Below are 20,807 nucleotides of genomic sequence, written 5' to 3'. Positions count from 1 at the left end.
CCACACCCATAGTACCCGTGATGAAGAAAGATTGTTCAGTATGCATATAAAGTCACTCTCAATCTGGCACTATGTGCAGAGCAGTGCCCTCTGCCTTTAATTGATGCTTTATTTGCTGGATTGGCTGGAGACCAGCATTTCAGTAAAGTTGACCTTGGTCAAGTTTATCTCCAGGTGTATGCAGATCCAGAATCACAACAAGATTTGACAATCATAATGCATAAGAACCTATTCAGATATGAAGGACTTCCATTTGGCATCACGTCCACACCTGTGTTGTTCCAATGTGCCATGGATCAAATTCTAAGCAGCCTAGAAGGAGTCCAGTTACACGATATCTTAGTTACTGTAAAGAATGAAGAAGAACATCTTCAAAATTTAGAAGCTACACTGCAGAGATGAGAAGATTACAGACTACGAGTACGGAAGGATAAATGTGAATTCTTCAAATCTTCTACTGAATACCTGGGGCATGTCATAGATGCAAAGGGACTACACAAATCGCCTTCAAAAGTAAAAAACTACAACTGAGGCAATACATAAATCAACTTTGATCATCCTTGGGCTTGTCCCTAATCTAGCAACTATTTGTAAGCCTTCACACAACTTATTGTGTCAAAACAGGAAATGGGTGGATCAGTACAAGAAGGCCTGCATACAAGCTAAGGAGGCATGATTACAATCAGAAGTACTGACACACTCTGATCAGAAGTTACTCTTGCAACTGGCTTGTAATGCATCACCTCACAGGGTGGGGGTAGTGGTTTTCCACACAATGCCCAACATTGAAGAGAAGCCAATAGCGTTTGCATCAAGATCCTTGAATGAAGCAGAAATTAACCATGCATGGATAGAGAAGGAAGATCTAGGGGTGGCACGGTGGCACAGTGGTTAGCACTGCTGCCTCATAGCGCATGGGACCCGGGTTCAATTCCCGGCTTGAGTCTCCGTCTGTGTGGAGTTTGTACGTTCTACATTGTCTGCGTGGGTTTCCTCCGGGTGCTCCGGTTTCCTCCCACAGTCCGAAAGACGTGCTGGTTAGGTGCATTGGCCGTGCTAAATTCTCCCTAAGTGTACCCGAACAGGTGCCAGAGTGTGGCGACTAGGAGATTTTCACAGTAACTTCATTGCAGTGTTAATGTAAGCCTTCTTGTGACACTAATAAATAAATATAATATTAAAATAGGAATTATTTTCGGGATCGAACGTTTTTACCAATATCCATACAGAAAGAAATTTACTAACGGATCATCGATCACTCGCAGCGATACCCGGGCTCCACACCGGAATTCCATCTCTAGCAGCCAGCCAGATGCAGAGAAGGGCGTTCCTGCTGTCAGCACATGCATACACGATAAAATATCATCCATCAAATCTCCATGGGAACACTGCTGGACTCTCAGATTACCCTTACCCAATGATGGACAATGAATAGTTTGAGCGGTAATACTTCCTATTTCCAAGAGGTCGATAACACGCCCGTAACTGCAGGACAAGAAGTATACCAGGAATGATCCATTCCTGTCAGGAATTATGGACATGGTATTTCATGGCAAGACTGCAGGAACAAACCCGGAGTTGAAGCTATACGTTACCCGAAGAGTCGGACTATGCGTACAGACTGGTTGTCTCCTTTGGGGGAATGAGAGTGCTCATTCACAATTGGTAAAGCAATGTGTCCTATTCCAACTTCATGAAGGTCATTGTGGGATGGTAAGGATGAAGGAGATAGCCAGAAGCTACTGTTGGTGGCGAGGGCTCGATAGTGAAATCGAGGAGATGGCTTGTGCAAAAGTTAGAAACCAGCTGCACCCACGGAAATGGCCAGAGGGGACACGGCAAAGAGTCCATATAGATTACGCCGGAGCATTTGATGGACAAATGCTTTTCATTGCGGTAGATGGGCACACTCGATATGACCTGAAATCGCCATTATGAAGATCACATCCGCAGAGAGAACAATGGGAAGACTGGGCGAGATGTTTGCAAGATTCGATTACCCTGAACAACTTGTGAGTGATGTGGAGATGCCAGCGTTGGACTGGGGTAAACACAGTAAGAAGTTTAACAACACCAGGTTAAAGTCCAACAGGTTTATTTGGTAGCAAAAGCCACACAAGCTTTCGGAGCTGCAAGCCCCTTCTTCAGGTGAATTATCCCCTTCTCACCTGAAGAAGGGGCTTGCAGCTCCGAAAGCTTGTGTGGCTTTTGCTACCAAATAAACCTGTTGGACTTTAACCTGGTGTTGTTAAACTTCTCAACTTGTGAGTGACAATGGCCCATAGTTCATTTTGCAAGAATTCATCATTTATCTAAAGGAGAATGGAATCCAACAAACCACTCCTTATCACCCTGGCACAAATGGGCTGGCTGGAAGATTTGTTCAGACAATGAAGGATTTGTTGACGGTAACTTGTGAGCACAGATCATTCTCTAAACGACTGAGCCAATTCCTGATGTCATTCAGGAATACAACATATTCAACAGCCCAAAGTTCTCAAGATAAAATGTTAGTTACGCACAGCATTTGATTTGCTGAAGCTGCCTAAGACAAGAGAAATGGTCGAGAGGAAACAGCAAAGTCAGGTTTTGTGACCTGAGAATTGTGCTAAACGTCATGTTTTCAGAAAGGTCAGGAAGTATTGGCAAGGAATGATCCCAGCAATGAGAAGTGGATACTTGCCATTGTATTGGCACAGATAGGACCGGTCTCCTACACCGTTCAAAGATGGGATGATGTAAGGTGGGGAAGACACACTGATCAACTTTTAGCAACTAGTCTACCAGAGACAGAGTCGAAGAGTCCACAACAAACTGTGCCAAGTGAAGACCTCGACTTTCCTGAGAACCTGACAACACCAGGGACAACTGTGGGAGACAATAACTCAGCTGAGGACAATTCAACACTGAGTCAACCTTCAAATCCTACATCGACTCCGGATTAAATAAGTACAGATGACACCCATACTTAACCAAAACCACAGAGGCTGCAGATAATGCAAACAAACAGGAACCCAAGGTTCGCCAACAACACAGGAATCAGCATCCTCCGAAACAGCTAATTTATTGACTGTATTGACGGGATTAGAGTCATAGAGTCATAGAGGTTTACAGCATGGAAACAGGCCCTTCGGCCCAACTTGTCCACGCCGCCCTTTTGTCTTTAAACCCCTAAGCTAATCCCAATTGCCTGCATTTGGCCCATATCCCTCTATACCCATCTTACCCATGTAACTATCTAAATGATTTTTAAAATGACAAATTTGTACCCGCCTCTACTAGTACCTCTGGCAGCTTGTTCCAGACACTCACCACCCAGGGGTAGTAGCAGGGTAAATATGAGGGGTTACGGGAATAGGGCCTGGGTGGGATTGTGATCGGTGCAGACTTGATGGGCCGAATAGCCTCCTTCTGCACTGTAGGGATTCTATGGATTCTATGATAATGTTATATTGGGCAGGATTTTACGGCCTCGAGCAGGCGAGGCTGGAAATTCCCGCCCAAGGTCAACAGAGATTTCCATTGTCGGACCCTCCCCCCCCGCTGATTCCGTGCCGGGTGAGGTGGTAGAATTGCGGCCATTGCGTTTCACTGCAGGAACCTCTAATGTAAAGAGGGAGGAAAGTGTTGTGCATTCATGTTTGTTCCTAGGTGGCACAAGGTCACTTTAAGAGTCCGATCACGTGATGTAGTGATGACTTCATCGGCCATTTTCACAGGCAAATGGGCAGTCTATCCTAACAGCCCGTAGAGTAAACACTTTTCCAATAAAGCTCTTGTTTGTTTGTACCTCCGTGGTCTGCAAGTCTATCCCTTAAAAATAACACAACCCACTCAACCCTCGGACTAAACTACACATGGGTCATGATCCGAATCTTTAAACGGAGAATTCCCCCTTCCTGCAGACTGCACCAGCTCAAAAGATTAGGTTAATCCCGGGCCATGGTGGACAGATAATAACCAGTAATCTACTGGTTTATTTGAATCTCTCACTCCCATACTCCCCAAAACAAGATTCCCCCCGGGAGCAACGTGAGGGGATTAGAGTGTAAGGGACGGTGATGAGGTGAGCCGGAGATTTGGATTCTCTGGCTTCCTGTCATCAGTTTTGCCCTGTGCCAGCTGTCTCTTAGTGGATTAAAGTTGATAGGTGGCTGATTCAGCAACCCTAGCAACCAGTTCAGCGGCCCTAGCAATCATCATCACACACTCACTCTGACCAATATGCTCACAAAATGTGCAAGTTTTACTCAAATAAAATCACACAGGAAATCGTAACCAAACTCATAACATTATCTAACGGAACAATGTCCTGCCACATAAACACTTTCAGGTGCCTTTTTTCTTAACTTAAGTTCCCTTTAGAGGATCATAGAAACCATAGAATCATAGAAACTCTACAGGGCAGAAGGAGGCCATTTGGCCCATCGAGTCTGCACCGACCACAATCCCACCCAGGCCCTATCCCCTGTAACCTCACATATTTACCCCGCTAATTCCTCTAACCTACACATCCCAGGTCACTAAGGGGCAATTTAGCATGGCCAATGTACCTAACCCACACATCTTTGGGAGGAAACCGGAGCACCCGGAGGAAACCCGCGCAGACACAGAGAGAACGTGCAGACTCTGCACAGACAGTGACTCAAGCCGGGAATTGAACCAGGGTCCCTTGCGCTGTGAGGCAGCAATGCTAACCACTGTGCCACCATGCCACCCATAACAAAGGGCAGCATAGTGGGCATTCTTGATAAATTTCAAATAGCCAGGTTGCCTCAAGGGCAAATTCTTTTCTTCATTAGCTTTTACTGCAATAAAAAATCAAACTTGCATTTAATTAGCACCTAATCATCACATCCTCCGGATGTCCCAAAGCACTTTGTAGACAAAAATTTAACATTAGCGTGTACTGTAGATAAAATGTGCAAAGCAAGTTACCACATTTAGCAACGAGATAAGTGACCTGCTTCTCCTGACCTTCAACTGGTATCCCCAACCTCTTTGACCTGCCCTGTCCAATATTCCAACGTCCACATTCCTGCGCTTGCAGCTGGATTCAGTGGACAGAGATCAGGAGCAAGGTAGAAACATAGAAGATCCGAGCAGGATGAGGCCATTCGGCCCTTCGAGCCTGATCCGCCATTCATCACAATTATGGCTGATCATCCAACTCAATAGCCTAATCCTGCTTTCTCTCCATAACCTTTGATCCCATTTGCCCCAAGTGCTATATCCAGCCGCCTCTTGAATACATTCAATGTTTTGGCATCAACTACTTCCTGTGGTAATGAACATCTTTGGATTGTGGGAGGAAACCGGAGCACCCGGTGGAAACCCATGCAGACACGGAAGAACGTGCAAACTCCACACAGACAGTGACCCAAGCCAGGAATGGAACACAGGTCCCTGTGCCAGGTCCCTGTGCTGGGAGGCAACAGTGCTAACCACTGAGCCACCATGCCACATGGGGTAATGGCTCATCACTCTTTGGGTGAACAAATGTCCCCTCATCTCCATTCTAAATGGTCTACCCTAAATCCTCAGACTGTGACCCCTGGTTCTGGACTCCCCCACCATTGGGAACATCCTCCCTGCATCTACCCTGTCTAGTCCTGTTAGAATTTTATAAGTCTCTATGAGATCCCCCCGGCTGAACTCCAGCGAAAACAATCCTAACCTAGTCAATCTCTCCTCATACATCAGTCCCGCCATCCCCGGAATTGGCCCGGTAAACCTTCGCTGCGCTCCCTTGAGAGCAAGAACATTCTTCCTCAGAAAAGGAGACCAAAACTGCACACAATATTCAATCTGGGAAAATTTCTCACCACCAAAAACCAAAGCCAAATCTAACATCCGCACCAATGTCCACCAGCGGCCAACTAGTGGCAGAGACCGGCGGCTGAATTGAAAGTATTCCTAACCTATATGCCACAGTGTCACATCAGTCAGTGCGTGCACTCACTGAGCCCTGGCGAGAGGGACCTATTAGAAAGGAGGTTATGAGTGACTTGCAAATCTGCTGTGTTTCGCGACAGGTTACCTTGTTGTTGTGGGACACAGAGTGATCGGTGAACTAAATGCTTCGTAAAAAGAGGGCTAATTTCAAGAATTTGGGAATTTCGCTTCAAGGGAGAAGGAGATGTCACTTTTTACGCTTCCTGTTTTACCTCCAGTAATTGGTGAGTCTTTTCCCCTGGTCTCTGAGCTAGGAAACTGTAACCTGCTATCGCCTTACTGAATTAGTAACTGCTTAACTAATCAATTAAATAAATAAGTAATGTTGGACAGACGTGGTAGGGCAGATGGTGTGCGTCACTGCAGCCTGTGGGAGTTTGTGGGCAGCATTGCAATCCCTGACAACCACCTCTGTGGCACATTTAGCTCCAGAGATCCTGAGCTGGAGTCAGAGTTGCAGATGTTGTGGGGCACCAGGCAGGGGGAGAGTTGCCTGGGCACTTTGTTCCAGAGGCAGTCACATCCTTAAGTTAGATAGAACTCTGGAGTTGTTCAAACGTCAGTGACAGGAGGATGCAATTGTGAGTCAGGCGAGTCTGTCGGCGTGGAGCCTGCACATTCTCCTCGTGTCTGCCTGGGTTTCCTCCGGGTGCTCCGGTTTCCTCCCACAGTCCGAAAGACATGCAGGTTAGGCGCATTGGTCATGCTAAATTCTCCCTTGGCGTACCCGAACATGCGGCGGACTGTGACGACTGGGGGATTTTCATGGAATCCTACAGTGCACAAGGACGCCATTTGGCCCATCAAGTCTGCACCGACCCCATGCATTTATCCTAGCTAATCCCCCTGACATTAAGGGGCAATTTAGCATGGCCAATCCACCTAACCCGCACATCTTTGGAATATGGGAGGAAACCGGAGCACCCGGAGGAAACCCTCACAGGCATGGGGAGAACGTGCAAACTCCGCACAGACAGTGACCCAAGCCGGGAATCGAACCCGGGTCCCTGGTGCTGTGAGGCAGCGGTGCTAACCATTTTCACTGTAACTTCATTGTAGTGTTAATGTAAGCCCACTTGTGACACTAATAAATAAATTTTAACTTTAAACTTCAAAAGGAAACTGATTGTTTCACAAAAAGAAATGTTTGTACCAAAGGAATATTTAAGATTTTAGTCGAGCGATGACTTGCATTATGATGCTTTATAGAGAATGTGGAAAATCATTTTTCTTTCAATTTACTTTGGAATATTGTTTGTGAATATTATTTAAGTTTAATTTTTAAAAGATGGAAGGAAATCTTTTAATTACATAAATTAAGGCTCAGTGTATACAGGTTGGGCACACTCATTGGATAATTATCTGTGTGCAAACAAAGAGACACTTACTGACACTGGTGGTGGGTTGTAGAGTTAGAGCAAGAGTTGCAAGCCTCCAATTAAGAATGAAGCTAAAACTAAGTAAAGATTGACATCTCGTCGCCTTCATCAACTGGCGACAAGAAGTTATAAAATAAAGCACAGTATTAGCTTAAAAGAAGATGCTCATAATGTTACAAATAATATCAGTTAGCCTGAGAGTTTAAGGAACCAGCAAAGAATGACTAAAAAGTTGATGGGGGGTGGCGGGGGGGGGGGGGGGGGGGGGTGCGGAGGTGGGGGGGGAGGTGGTGCGGAATAGAGTATAAGGTTAATCTTATCAAGAATGACAAAAATGTTGATGGGGGCGGGGGAGGGGCTGAGAAATGGAATATGTGACCAGTCTAGCCAGGAATATATAAACCATTTGTAGGAACTTCTACAAGTAAATAAAAAGGAGGAGAGTAGCTAAAGTAAACTTTACCCCTTGGAAGCAGAGGCAAGAGAAATCATATTGAGGAATGAGGAAAGGGTAGAGACATTGAACAAATGTGGGGCGGCACGGTGGCACAGTAATTCGCACTGCTGCCTCACAATGTCAGGGACCCGGGTTCAATTCTGGCCTCAGGTGACTGTCTGTGTGAAGTTTACACATTCTCCTGAGTCTGCGTGGATTTCCTCCGGATGCTCCAGTTTCCTCCCACAGCCCAAAGATGTGCAGCTTAGGTGGATTGGCCATGCTAAATTGCCCCTTATTGTCCCAAGATGTGTAGGTTAGGGGGATTAGTGGGGTAAATACTTGAGGTTAGGGGAACAGGTCTGGGTAGGATTTCCCCTTACTGTCAGGGGGATTACGTGGGGTTACAAGGATAGGGTCTGGGTGGGATTGTTGTCAGTGCAGACCTAATAGGCCGAATGGCCTCCTTCTGCGCTGTATTTTGTGTCTCTCTTCACAATGGATGACACAAGTTACATGCCAGGAATAGCGGATGACCGAGAGGCTAATAAGAGTGACGAACTTGATGTAATTATCAGCAGATAAAGAGTATTGAAAACAGTTAAGGGGCTAAAATATGACAAATCCCCAAGAACTGATGGATCACAACCTTGAATACTAAAAGCAGTCGCCACAGAGATAGTGGTTGCGCTGGTTAAGAATTTTCCAAAATTCCCTAGATTCTGGAAAGATCCCAGCAAATTGGAAGTTAGCGAATGTAACGCTGCTGTTCAAGAAAGGAGAGAGAAAACAAGGCAAGCGCAGGACAGCTATGATCATTGCTGGGGCCTCAGCTATTTACAAAAATATTAATGAAAGACCAAGAGTGCTGTATCCAGGTTTGTGGAAGATATGAAGCTAATTGAGTGGCATGGCGGCACAGTGGTTAGCACTGCTGCTTCACCGTGCCAAGGACCCGGGTTCGATTCCAGCCTTGGGTCACTGTCTGTGTGGAGTTTGCACGTTTGCCCCATGTCTGCGTGGGTTTCCTCCAGGTGCTCCAGTTTCCTCCCACAGTCCAAAGATTTTGATTTGATTTATTATTGTCACATGTATTAATATACAATGAAAAGTATTGTTTCTTGCACGCTATACAGACAAAGCATACCGTTCATAGAGAAGGAAATGAGACAGTGCAGAATGTAGTGTTACAGTCATAGCTAGGGTGTAGAGAAAGATCAACTTAATGCGAGGTAGGTCCATTCAAAAGTCTGCGACAGCAGCAGGGAAGAAGCTGCTCTTGAGTCGGTTGGTACGTGACCTCAGACTTTTGTATCTTTTACCCGATGGAAGAAGATGGAAAAGAGAATGTCCGGAGTGCGTGGGGTTCTTAATTATGCTGGCTGGATGTTTGGGTTAGGTGGATTGGCCATGCTAAATTGCCCCTTAGTGTCCCAAGATGTATAGGTTAGGGTACATTAGCATGATAAATATGTGGGGTTACAGGGACTGGATAAGATGCTCTTTCAGAGAGTCGGTGCAGACTCGATGGGCCAAAATGCCTCCTTTTGCACTGTAGGGATTCTATGATTCAATGCATTGGGAAGGTAAGCTGTGAGGAAGACACAAAGAGGTGGGAAGGAAACATGGGCGAGTTAAAGTGAGATAACAACAAGGTGTCAGATGGGAATGTGTGAGGTTATTTACTTTAATAATGACAGAAAAACAGGATTATTTTTAAAAAGCCTTGAAACTTTTAGATGTTAATAGTTAGAGAAACTTGAATCTTCTTGTACAAGGAACACAGAGTCAGCAGGCAGGCCATTGCAGAGGGATTGGAGTACAAGAACAAGGAAGTCTTGTTACGACCATGTAATAACGTGGTCCTTTAAAGGCAGGAGAGGCATTTCCGAGGACCACGTGATTGGCCCAGACACTATGGACTGTCATGGCAGGAAGCTGAGCCAATTGGCAGGAGCGTGTGCACCACGGCTCGAAGAGGGACTCGCAGTTGGAGCCAGGAAGCCTAGTAGGGCAATCGCATTGTAATTTAGTCCAAATTTGTATATGTTATTCTTATTGTTTGGCAATAAAACCTTTATTGATTCAAGCCTCAATGAGTCGCCCTCGATCTATTACAGATCAAACTGAGCTTCAATGAGGCCACACCTGGAGTAAAGGTAAAGTTGCCATAGTCCCAGGTTACCATAGGCTGCTCTGCCCTTTGAGGGAAAGAGCTACCTGATGATGGTTTAACCTGAGGATCATCACACTTCAAGTGAGGGGTGGCACAGTGGTGGCTCACAGCGCAAGGGACCCAGGTTCGATTCCCAGCTTGGGTCACTGTCTGTGTGGAGTTTGCATGTTCTCCCCCTGTCTGCGTGGGTTTCCTCCGGGCGCTCCCACAGTCCAAAGATGTGTGGGTTAGGTGGATTGGCCATGCTAAAATTGCCCTTTAGTGTCAGGTGGGCTAGCTAGGGTAAATAGTGCCCTGGGATGTGTAGGTTAGAGAGCATAGCAGGGTAAATATGTGGGGTTATGGGGATAGGGCCTGGTTGGGATTGCTGTCGGTGTAGACTCGATGGGCCGAATAGCCTCCTTCTGCACTGTAGGGATTTTATGATCCAAACATGAGAATTCATGAATAACCTCAGCCATGCTGTTGGTGTTACTCTTCATCGCTAACCAGCCATCTAGTCAACTGAGCTAAACAGTAGCGTGTGTAGATTTAATCTCTAGATCTAAGGAAGGAGATGCCTGCATTGGCAATGGTTCTGGGATGAGAGAGTTGTCCTCTGATGAGAGGCTGTGTAAATTGGGCCTACGTTTTCTAGAGTTTAGAAGAGTGAGATGAGGTCTCGTTGAAACCGACGGGATTCTGAAAGGGCTTGACAGGGTAGAAAGGTTGCTTCCCTTGTTGGGAAACCTAGAACATGGGGGACAGTCTTGGGATAAGGGGATGATAATTTAGGACTGAGATAAGGGGAAATTTCTTCAATCAGGAGGTTGTGAATCCTTGAAATTCTTTATCCAGAGCGTTGTGGATATTGTTGTATTAAGTACGTTTAAGGCTGAACTGGACAGATTTTTAATCCCTCAACAGGCAGGAAAATCAAATTCAGGCAGGGAATTGGCCATGATCATGCTAAGCGAGCAGACCCGAGGAGCTGTATGGTCAACGCCTCTTCCTATCTCTGACGATTAGAGGGTTTATAATGTACAAAAATAAAATGCAACGTTGCTATTTTAGGAAAACTGAACTCAAACTTCCCCTTTCACTTTGCCATGAATAGCCCTTCATTTCATTCTGTCAACCTTTTCACACAGCGCGTGAGAATGGCTGGTGTTGTCAGTTGGTAGCTTAAGTCTGATGAGTTACTGTGACCTGGGGGTCAGCATGCCCTGGGGTCTGTACCAAGACAGTGTCCAGTTACAAGAACCTTTATCATAGAATCATAGAAACCCTACAGTGTAGAAAGAGGCCATTCGGCCCATTGAGTCTGCACCGACCACAATCCCACCCAGGCTCTACCCCCATATTCCTACATATTTACCTGCTAATCCCTCTAACCTACCCATCTCAAGACACTAAGGGGCAATTTTAGCACGGCCAATCAACCTAACCCGCACATCTTTGGACTGTGGGAGGAAACCGGAGCACCCGGAGGAAACCCACGCAGACACGGGGAGAATGTGCAACTCCACACAGACATTGACCCAAGACGGGAATCGAACCCAGGTCCCTGGAGCTGTGAAGCAGCAGTGCTAACCACTGTGCTACCGTGCCGTCCAATGTTCCCACTGTTTGACTCCTTTAGTGGAGTCAAACAGTGAGAAAGGTGGACAGCGGCTGTGCTGGGCTTGGGTTTCTCGCCGAGAATATAATTCCTTCCTGCAGCTCCCTCATCATTATCCAAAACACGCCCTTCCCAGTCATCAAGGATATCCTGAAGGTCTTGGAGTGGGAGGAATAAAAGTTCACGAGATTGATTTGTGAGATGAGAGGCTGTGTTGCGAGGAGTGATTGGGAAGAGCGATTTCCCCCTGGCTGGACACCCGGAACAAGTAGTCGTAGTCTCAGGAAAAGGAGGGCCATTTAGAATTGAGATGATCATAAAATCCCTACAGTGCAGAAGAAGGCCATTCAGCCCATCAAGCCTGCACTGACCACAATCCCACCCAGGCGTAACCCCAAGAACTTAGCCTGCTAGTCCCCCTGACGGTGAGAGGCAATTTAGCATGGCCAATCCATCTAACCCAAACATCTTTGGACTCTGAGAGGAAACCGGAGCACCCGGAGGAAACCCATGCAGACATGGGGAGAATGTGCAAACTCCACACAGACAGTGACCCAAGGCTGGAATTGAACCTGTGTTCCCTGGTGCTGTGAGGCAGCAGTGCGAGGTAGTGTGAAGAAAAGGTCTTGTGGATCTTAAAAATCGAGGGACATGGGGAAAGGGCTGCAAAGTGGAGTTGATGGAAAAAATCAGCCACAATCTTACTGAATGGCAGAATAGGCCAGAGGGGCTGAATGGCCGACTTTGATGTTCTTTTGTCCATTGGCAGAAGTTCCCACTTCATCTGTATCTTCAGCGTGGGAATTTGTTGTCTATCATGGCTGGAACCTTGGGCAAGATGAGCACCAGCACATTGTAGAATCCACTCCCCTCTCTTTCTTCATTCCTCTGGAAATCTTTCTCCTCCAAATATTTCCCCAATACATTTTGGAAAGTTACACTGAATCCCTTTCAGACAGTGCATTCCAGATCACACCAACTTCTTCATCCTTTCCTCACAGTTCTTTTACTGATCGCCTTCAATCTTTGCCATTCGGCCCATCGAGTCTGCTCCGCCATTCAATCATGGCTGATATTATTCTCATCCCCATCCTCCTGCCTTCTCCCCATAACCCTTGATCCTCTTATTAATCAAGAACCTATCTATCTCTGTCTTAAAGACACTCAATGACCCGGCCTCCACAGCCCTCCATGGCAATGAATTCCACAGATTCACCACGCTCAGGCTGAAGAAATTCCTCCTCATCTCAGTTTTAAAGGCGCGTCCCTTCACTCTGAGGCTGTGCTGTCAAGTTCTAGTCTCTCCCACTAGTGGAAACATCCACTCCACGTCCACTCTATCTAGACTGGTCAGTATCCTGTAAGTTTCAATTAGATCCCCTCTCATTCTTTTAAACTCCATCGCGTATAAGGCCAGACTCAAAGAACAAAGATCAAAGAAAAGTACAAGCACAGGAACAGGCCCTTTGGCCCTCCAAGCCTGCATCGATCATGATGCCTGCCTAAACTAAAACTGTATGCACTGACGGAGTCCGTATCCTTCCATCCCTGTCCTGGTTATGTATTCATCAAGTTGCCCCTCAAATGCTGCTATCGTACCTGCTCCCGCCACCTCCCCGGGCGGCACGTTCCAGACATTCAACACTCTCTGTGTAAAAAACTTGCCTCTCACATCTCCTCTAAACTTTTCCCCACACACCTTAAACCTATGTCCCCGAGTACTTGACTTTTCTACCCGAGGAAAGAGCATCTGACTATCCACTCTGTCCGTGCCACTCATAATCTTAGAAACCTCTATCAGGTCACCCCTCAACCTCCGTCGTTCCAGTGAGAATAAACTGAATTTATCCAACCTCTCCTCATAGTAAATACCCTCCAGACAGGCCTTTTCTGTACCCTCTCGAAAGCATCCACATCCTTCTGGTAGTGTGGCGACCAGAATTGTGCACAATATTCCATGTGAGGCTAACTAAGGTTCTATAAAGCTGCAGCATGACCTGCCAATTTTTATACTCAATGCCCTGACCGATGAAGGTAAGCATGCCACAGGCTTCCTTGACAACCTTATCCACCTGTGTTGCCATTTCCAGTGATTGGTGGACATGTACACTCAGATCTCTCTGCCTGTCAATACTCGGAAGGGTTCTACCATTTACTGTATAATCCCTACATGCATTGGACCTTCCAAAATGCATTATCTCACACTTGTCTGGATTAAACTCCATCTGCCATTGCTCCGCCCAAGTCTATATCTTGCTGTGTCCTCTGACAATCCTCTTCACTATCCGCAACTCCCTCAATTTTTGTGTCGTCTGCGAACTTACTAATCAGACCAGCTACATTTTCCTCCAAATCATTTATATATACTACGAACAACAAAGGTCCCAGAACTGATCCCTGTGGAACACAGCTAGTCACAGCCTTCCATTCAGAAAAGCACCCCTGTACTGCTACCCTCTGTCTTCTATGGCCAAGCCAATTCTATATCCATCTTGCCAGTTATCCTCTGATCACGTGTGACTTCACCTTTCGTACCAGTCTACCATGAGGTACATTGTCTCCTCATATGACAAACCCTTCATTCCTGGGATCATTCTTGTGAAGCTCCTCTGGACCCTTCTCCAAGGCCAGCACATCCTTCCTTAGGTATGGGACCCAAAACTGCTCACAATATTCCAAATGGAGTCTGACCAGAACCTTATATAGCCTCAGCAGTACATCCCTGCTCTTGCATCCTAGCCCTCTAGAAATGAACCCTACCATTGAATTTGCCTTCCTAACTGACCTGACTGCCACAACAAACAGTTTTTTATTCATTGGGTCAAAACCATAGTAAAACACCTCAGCCAAATCTCCCCTTAATTCAAGCCCATAATCTAGGCCGACGCACCATGGAAGTGCTGCTTTGCTGGAAGCTGCCAGCCTTTGCGTTGGATTGCCTGTCCAATTCAGGTGGGCGTTCGAGGTTCCAGAGCACAATCTGAAGAAGGGCAAGAGATGACTCCTGGTGACTCAACCAAGGTTCGTTCTGCATTCCAAAACTGCTTAATCTCCTCGCTGCTTTCTACATACAGCTAAAAAAAATAATTGCAGGGTCATTGGAAGAGGTCAAGGAAACATAATTGGGTAATAGCTCAGGGGTAACAAGCCATTTGGTGCCCACCCCTCAGTTGCCCCCTGAGAACGGGGTGCAGAACAGCCATGTTGAATCACAGGTTTAAGAGAAACTGATTGCACTGGCTTGACTGCTTCAACGTCAGCTAAGAGTCAGCCACATGGATGAGGCACGTATTGGCCAGACCAGGAAGAGAAGGACATTAGTGAAGCAGTGGTCTGAATGACAATCTAACAGCTTCGTGATCAGCCCTGCTAAGACCAGCTTCTTCTTCACAGAGGTTTCCCAAAGCAGGATTCAGATTTCACCAACACGATGGGATTCGAACTCAGGTTCTCTGGATCAGTAACTTAGCAACGCGCAAAGCATCACTGTCAGCTTGGAATGCATCACAGTAACGGGGATAGGAAATGGACCATCGATAATCTTCCCACCAAACAATACTGCAAAGCAGAACAGTGCTCTTTATATATAAGTACACGCAGGGGTGTATGGGAGTCAGTAAATATTGGGAAGACTGAAATCATCCTTTTCCGTTCTCACTCCAAATTCCAATCCCTAACAATTGGCTCCATCCCCGTCTCAGACAGCAGTCTGAGATTAAGCCAATCCTTTTGCAAATCCGGTGTCACATATGACTCCGGGGTGAGTTTCCGATCTCGTAGCATCGCTCAGACTGCCTCCGTCACATTGCCCGACTTCACCCGTTTCAGCTCATCAGCTGCTGAAGCCCTCATCAGGCCTTTGCTACCTTTAGACTTGACCATTCTAAAGCACCCCTGACTGATTTCCCACATCTGACCTCTGTAAACTGCAACTCATCCAAAACTCTGCTACTCGTGTCTATACTCACATCAAGTCCCATTCCCCTATCACCCTCCCAACCCCACCCGCCATGCTCTCTGACCTACACTGGCTTCCAGTCAAGCCATGTTTTTTTTTATTCATTCATGGGACATGGGCATTGCTGGCTGGCCAGCATTTATTGCCCATCCCTAGTTGCCCTTGAAGGGCAGTTGAGAGTCAACCACATTGCTGTGGCTCTGGAGTCACATGTAGGTCAGACCGGGTAAGGACAGCAGATTTCCTTCCCTAAAGGAACAAGATGGGCTTTTCCAACAATCGACAATGGTTTCATGGTCATCAGTAGATTCTTAATTCCAGATATTTTTTATTGAATTCAAATTCCACCACCTGCCGTGGCAGGATTTGTTTGAAAATTCTGATCCTTGTTTTCAAATCTCTCCATGAGCTTGCCCGCCCCGTATCTTTCACCTCCTCCAGCCCCTCAACCTGCCAAGAGAAATCTGCACTCTTCTGATTCTGCTTCTTGTATGTCCCTGTTTTCAATCCTCACCTGAAGAAGGGGCTTGGGGCTCCGAAAGCTTGTGTGGCTTTTGCTACCAAATAAACCGGTTGGACTTTAACCTGGTGTTGTTAAACTTCTTACTGTGTTTACCCCAGTCCAACGCCGGCATCTCCACATCAATCCTCACAACATGGCTGGCCATGTTTTCAGTGTGAGCGGGTGAGGGGGCGAGGGGGGGAACTGGGAAAGCGAGTGAGTGAGGGGAACTCCCGGAAGGAAATAAGGTTTGGACCGGTTGAAGTTTGAACTGTCATTAACTGGTCTGAATTGGCCTTCCTGGTCTCTCCTGAACTCTGTTAGAAATGGTTAATAAACTGGCAACTTTACTGGAGGATTTGGGAGTCTAGTCGGGGTTTCTATCTGACACGTGGGCATTGGTACAGTCCCCAGTACTTATCAGCCGATTCCAACCAGTACTGAAAGCCCTGCGTATTCTATTGAACTCCAGACAGTACAGAGTGCCTCCCTTCACCTGTCTCTATGTAATAATCTCAATCACTTTAATTCATTTTAATTCCATTAATCCTCAGCTATGAGTTTATCACCGTGCCACTGGGTGACTTCATTCTCTCTGATTTGCATACAGCCATGCAGGAATTTCTCTACCCACCCCTGTGTACAAATATCTCCCCCACCCCACATGCTCCCCGACCAGATAGCACCCACCCCCACTTGCCCTCAGGATGTAACATTGGCATGATTTCTCCATGCCTCTCCCTTACCTCCAGCTGCTCCCAACCTGCGCCCAGCTCCATGTCCCTGAATTCCTCACCCACTCACCGACATACTCACTCGCTCATTCACTCACTCACTCACCCACCCACCCACCCACCAACACACTCGCTCGCTCATTCACTCACTCACTCACCCACCCACCCACTCACACTCTCACTCACTCACCCACCGACATACTCACTCGCTCATTCACTCACTCACTCACCCACCCACCCACTCACTCACTCTCACTCACTTACCAACTCACTAACCCACCCACTCGCCACCTCACACACTCACTCACCCACCCAGTCACTCACCCACCCACCACCTCTCACCTCCACCTCACTCACCCTCCACCTCACTCACTCATTCACCCATTCACTCACTCAGTCACTAAGACACTCACTCACCCATCCACTCAGTCACTCAGTCACTCTCTCACACTCACTCACCCACCCACCCACTCACCCACCCACCCACTCACTCTCACTCACTCACTCACTCACTCACATATCCACTCACTCACACCTCCTGGATCTTAACCCTTACCATTCTCCCATGGAGGTTTCTATTGCCTTGGGACATTCAGCCAAGGTGTATGTTGAATTTTTAAATTTTTTTTGTTGCAGAAACAATATTGGAAATGAGGCCTAAATAAATTCCTGACAATTTCACTGCAGATCTGATGGTTTTATTTTCAAATCATTCTCTTTGCCTGTTTATGCGGATTGGGTATTTCAGGAAGAAACGGTTAGCGGTTTATTGGCATGTGGAGATCAGAAAGACAATAAAGGGATTTATTCGTGGAACCAATCACAGTTTTTGTTTTAATTTCATTCCAATTCCTGAGGACAGTATTCGCCCTTGCACCCCCCACACCAGCCCCCCACCTCCCTGCTCCCACCCCCCTCCCCCCACCCCCCCCCCCACCTCCCTGCTCCCACCCCCCGGCGTTTTGGGTGTTGGATTCCCTGCTTGTCCCAGTGGGTCTGCCCTTGCCTCACTGTGATTTTAATTATAAAACGCTGGCTCCCACACCACAACGCGGTGTTATTTCAGAAAATGCTGGAAAATAAACATAGGCCTAGGTCCGCGCCAAGTGATTTGGAAAGTATGCAACGTGGAATCTGCCCCCAAATTCCATTTTAACACAAGGCTCCTACACTGCCTGGGTGTCGGGAGAAATTCCTGTGCAGATCCGCGGATGTGCAACACATCCTGTTTCCAGGTCCTGAAATGGGGCAGTGTCTTGGAGCAATTGTTCTTTGACAATCATGAGGCAATGACCTTGAAACATGAAGATAATCTGTAACTCTCCAACTTGTTTGTTGAGAGATAAAACAATAAAGTTATTTATCTGTGTTGTTTCAGCTCTGTTCTGTGGTGAATAACACTCAGACTTGTGCATTCTGTGGGAAACAGAAGACATTTCATTCCCAATGGTGCAGAATGTCAAGAGGAAATTAGATATCGCTCTTGGGGCTAAAGGGATCGAGGGATATGGGGGAAGGGGGGGATCAGGATATTGAATTCGATGATCAACCATGATCAAAATGAACGGCAGCGCAGGCTCGAAGGGCTGAATGGCCTGCTCCTGCTTCTAGTTTCTATGTTTCGGTGTGTAGACACTTCCAGCTAAAGCTGGTATATTAAGGTTTTGAGGGACACCTCGCTAAAAAGGCCTTCACTCCTCCAAGGGCTTCATACGCACTGTCGCCTTGTTCCTTGGGGCTGAGCACAGCAGAATCTTCCAATGAAAGCTGAGCTTACAACCTCTCCCAGTGGAGTGGCAGATTCGACAGGAGGAAACACTAAGGTAGCATTCTGGGAGGTCATTCCACAACACCCTTCGTGTTGTTACTACAGCCACCGCCTCCCAAAGGGGAAGCAGGAATGAGTCCACTCGGGACCCCCGGAGAGGGGGAGAGAGATTGGGGGAGGGGAGAGACGGGAGAGGAGAGAGGGGGAGGGGGGAGAGGAGAGAGAGGGGGAGTGGGGAGAGGGGGAGTGGGGTGTGGGGGAGGGGGGAGGGGAGGGGGGAGAGGGGGAGGGGGGAGAGTGGGAGGGAGAGGCGGAGGGGGGAGAGGGGGAGGGGTGAGGAGGAGAGAGGGGGAGAGGGGGAGGGGGAGAGAGGGAGGGGGAGAGAGGGAGGGGGAGGGGGAGGCAGGGGAGAGGAAGGGGGGAGGGGAGGAGGGATAGGGGAGGAGGGGGAGGGGGGAGGGAGGGAGGGGGAGGGAGGGGGGAGGGGGAGGGGAGGGGTGAGGAGGGAGGGGGATGGGTGGGAGGAGGGGGAGAGGAGGGAGAGAGAGGGGGAGAGGAGAGAGAGATGGGGGGGCAGTGGGGGAGGGGAGGGGGAGAGTTGGGGATGGGAGAGGGGAGTGAGTTGGGGGATTGAGAGATGGGGGAAGGGGAGAGTTGGGGTGTTGGGGAGGGGGAGAGTTGGGGATGGGGAGGGGGAGTATATGGGGAGGGGGAGAGATGGGGATGGGGAGATTTGGGGAGGGAGAGAGTTGGGGAAGGTGAGAGTTGGGGAGGGGGGAAATGGGGAGGGGGAGAGATGGGGAGGGGAGAGTTGGAGATGGGGAGGGGGGAGAGTTGGGAATGGGGAGGGGGGAGAGTTGGGGAGAGGGGAGAGTTGGGGATGGGGAGAGGGGAGAGTTGGGGATGGGGAGGGGGGAGAGTTGGGGATGGGGAGGGGGGAGGTTGGGGATGGGGAGGGGGGAGAGTTGGGGATGGGGAGGGGGGAGAGTTGGGGATGGGGAGAGGGGAGAGTTGGGGATGGGGGAGAGTTGGGGAGGGGGACAGTTGGGGATGGGAGAGGGGAGAGTTGTGGATGGGGAAGTGGGAGAGATGGGGAGGGGGAGAGTTGAGGATGGGGAGGGGGAGAGTTGGGGATGGGGAGGGGGAGAGTTGGGGAGGGGGAGAGTTGGGGATGGAGAGAGAGGGGGAGAGAGTGGAAGAGATGGGGATGGGGAGTTGGGGGGAAGAGATGGGGAGGGGTAGAGATGGGGAGAGGGATAGGGAGGGGGAGGGGGAGAGTTGTGGATGGGGAGGGGGGAGAGTTGGGGAGGGGGAGTGTTGGGGATGGGGAGGGAGTGAGTTGGGGATGGGGAGTGGGAGAGTTGGGGAGAGAGTGGGAGAGATGGGGAGAGATGGGGAGGGGTAGAGATGGGGAGAGAAATAGGGAGAGGGAGAGGGGAGAGATGGGGGGGAGGGGGAGAGATGGGGAGAGAGAGAGATAGGGAGGGGGAGAGATGGGGAGAGAGAGAGATAGGGAGGGGGAGGGGGAGATAGGGAGGGGGAGAGATGGACTGTCAGAGAGGGGGGAGCTGTCAGGATCTTCCCGGTTCCGGGGCTGAAGCGGCCCCGCAGCAATCAGACAGAATGACAGTGAATCCCGGCTCAGTCCCGGGTAAAAATCAATCCCTTTTACCCAGTGGATTGGCCGCGGCTGAGGATGGAGAATGGAGGCTGCAGCTCCGTGTCCCCACCCTGAGCCACTGAGTGTGGGATGGATTGTAATGACACACAGCCTGATACACAATGAGCAGCGACACTGCACCCTGGCACTCAGCAACCCTGGCTGATCCTCAGTAATCCCCACTCTGTCCGCCACCTGCCTCTCTCTCTCTCTCTGAGTGCTCAGACATTTCATATTTTTGCTGCAGATTCTAAATATTCGCTTCAAACGGGTTCAGAGAAATGAATTCACTTACCGGAGGACCACATCACAGTGGAGCCAGGGGCTGAGAGAGTGAGGGTTGCAGAGGGATCGCAGAGAGCGGATTCACACACACACACACACACAGACAGAGAGAGACAGAGACACAGAGAGAGAGAGAGACAGAGACACACACACTTACAGACTCACACACAGATACACGGAGAGAATCACAGAGAGAGACAGAGGCACACACACCTACAGACACACGCAGAGACAGAGCGAGACACACAGAGAGACAGACACACACAGAGAGACAGGGACAGGCGGAGAGGCAGAGAAAGACACAGGCACACACTTACAGACTCACACACAGTTATAGACTCAAACACAGAGACA

General features: G+C 48.4%; 1 protein-coding gene across 1 annotated transcript in view; it reads right to left on the bottom strand.

The window, feature by feature from the left end:
- cyfip2 (cytoplasmic FMR1 interacting protein 2) overlaps positions 1-20,807 on the bottom strand; it is a 121,827-nt gene extending 101,020 nt beyond the window's left edge. Inside the window, exon 1 of the mRNA XM_078231817.1 lies at positions 20,464-20,807. The gene's annotated coding sequence lies outside the window, so the exon portion shown is untranslated. The remainder of the gene's footprint in view (positions 1-20,463) is intronic.

Source organism: Mustelus asterias, chromosome 16 (assembly GCF_964213995.1).
Source record: "Mustelus asterias chromosome 16, sMusAst1.hap1.1, whole genome shotgun sequence".
NCBI classification, from domain to species: Eukaryota; Metazoa; Chordata; class Chondrichthyes; order Carcharhiniformes; family Triakidae; genus Mustelus; species Mustelus asterias.
The sequence above is the reverse complement of the archived record's forward strand: the minus strand, read 5'-3'. Positions and strand labels throughout refer to the sequence as shown.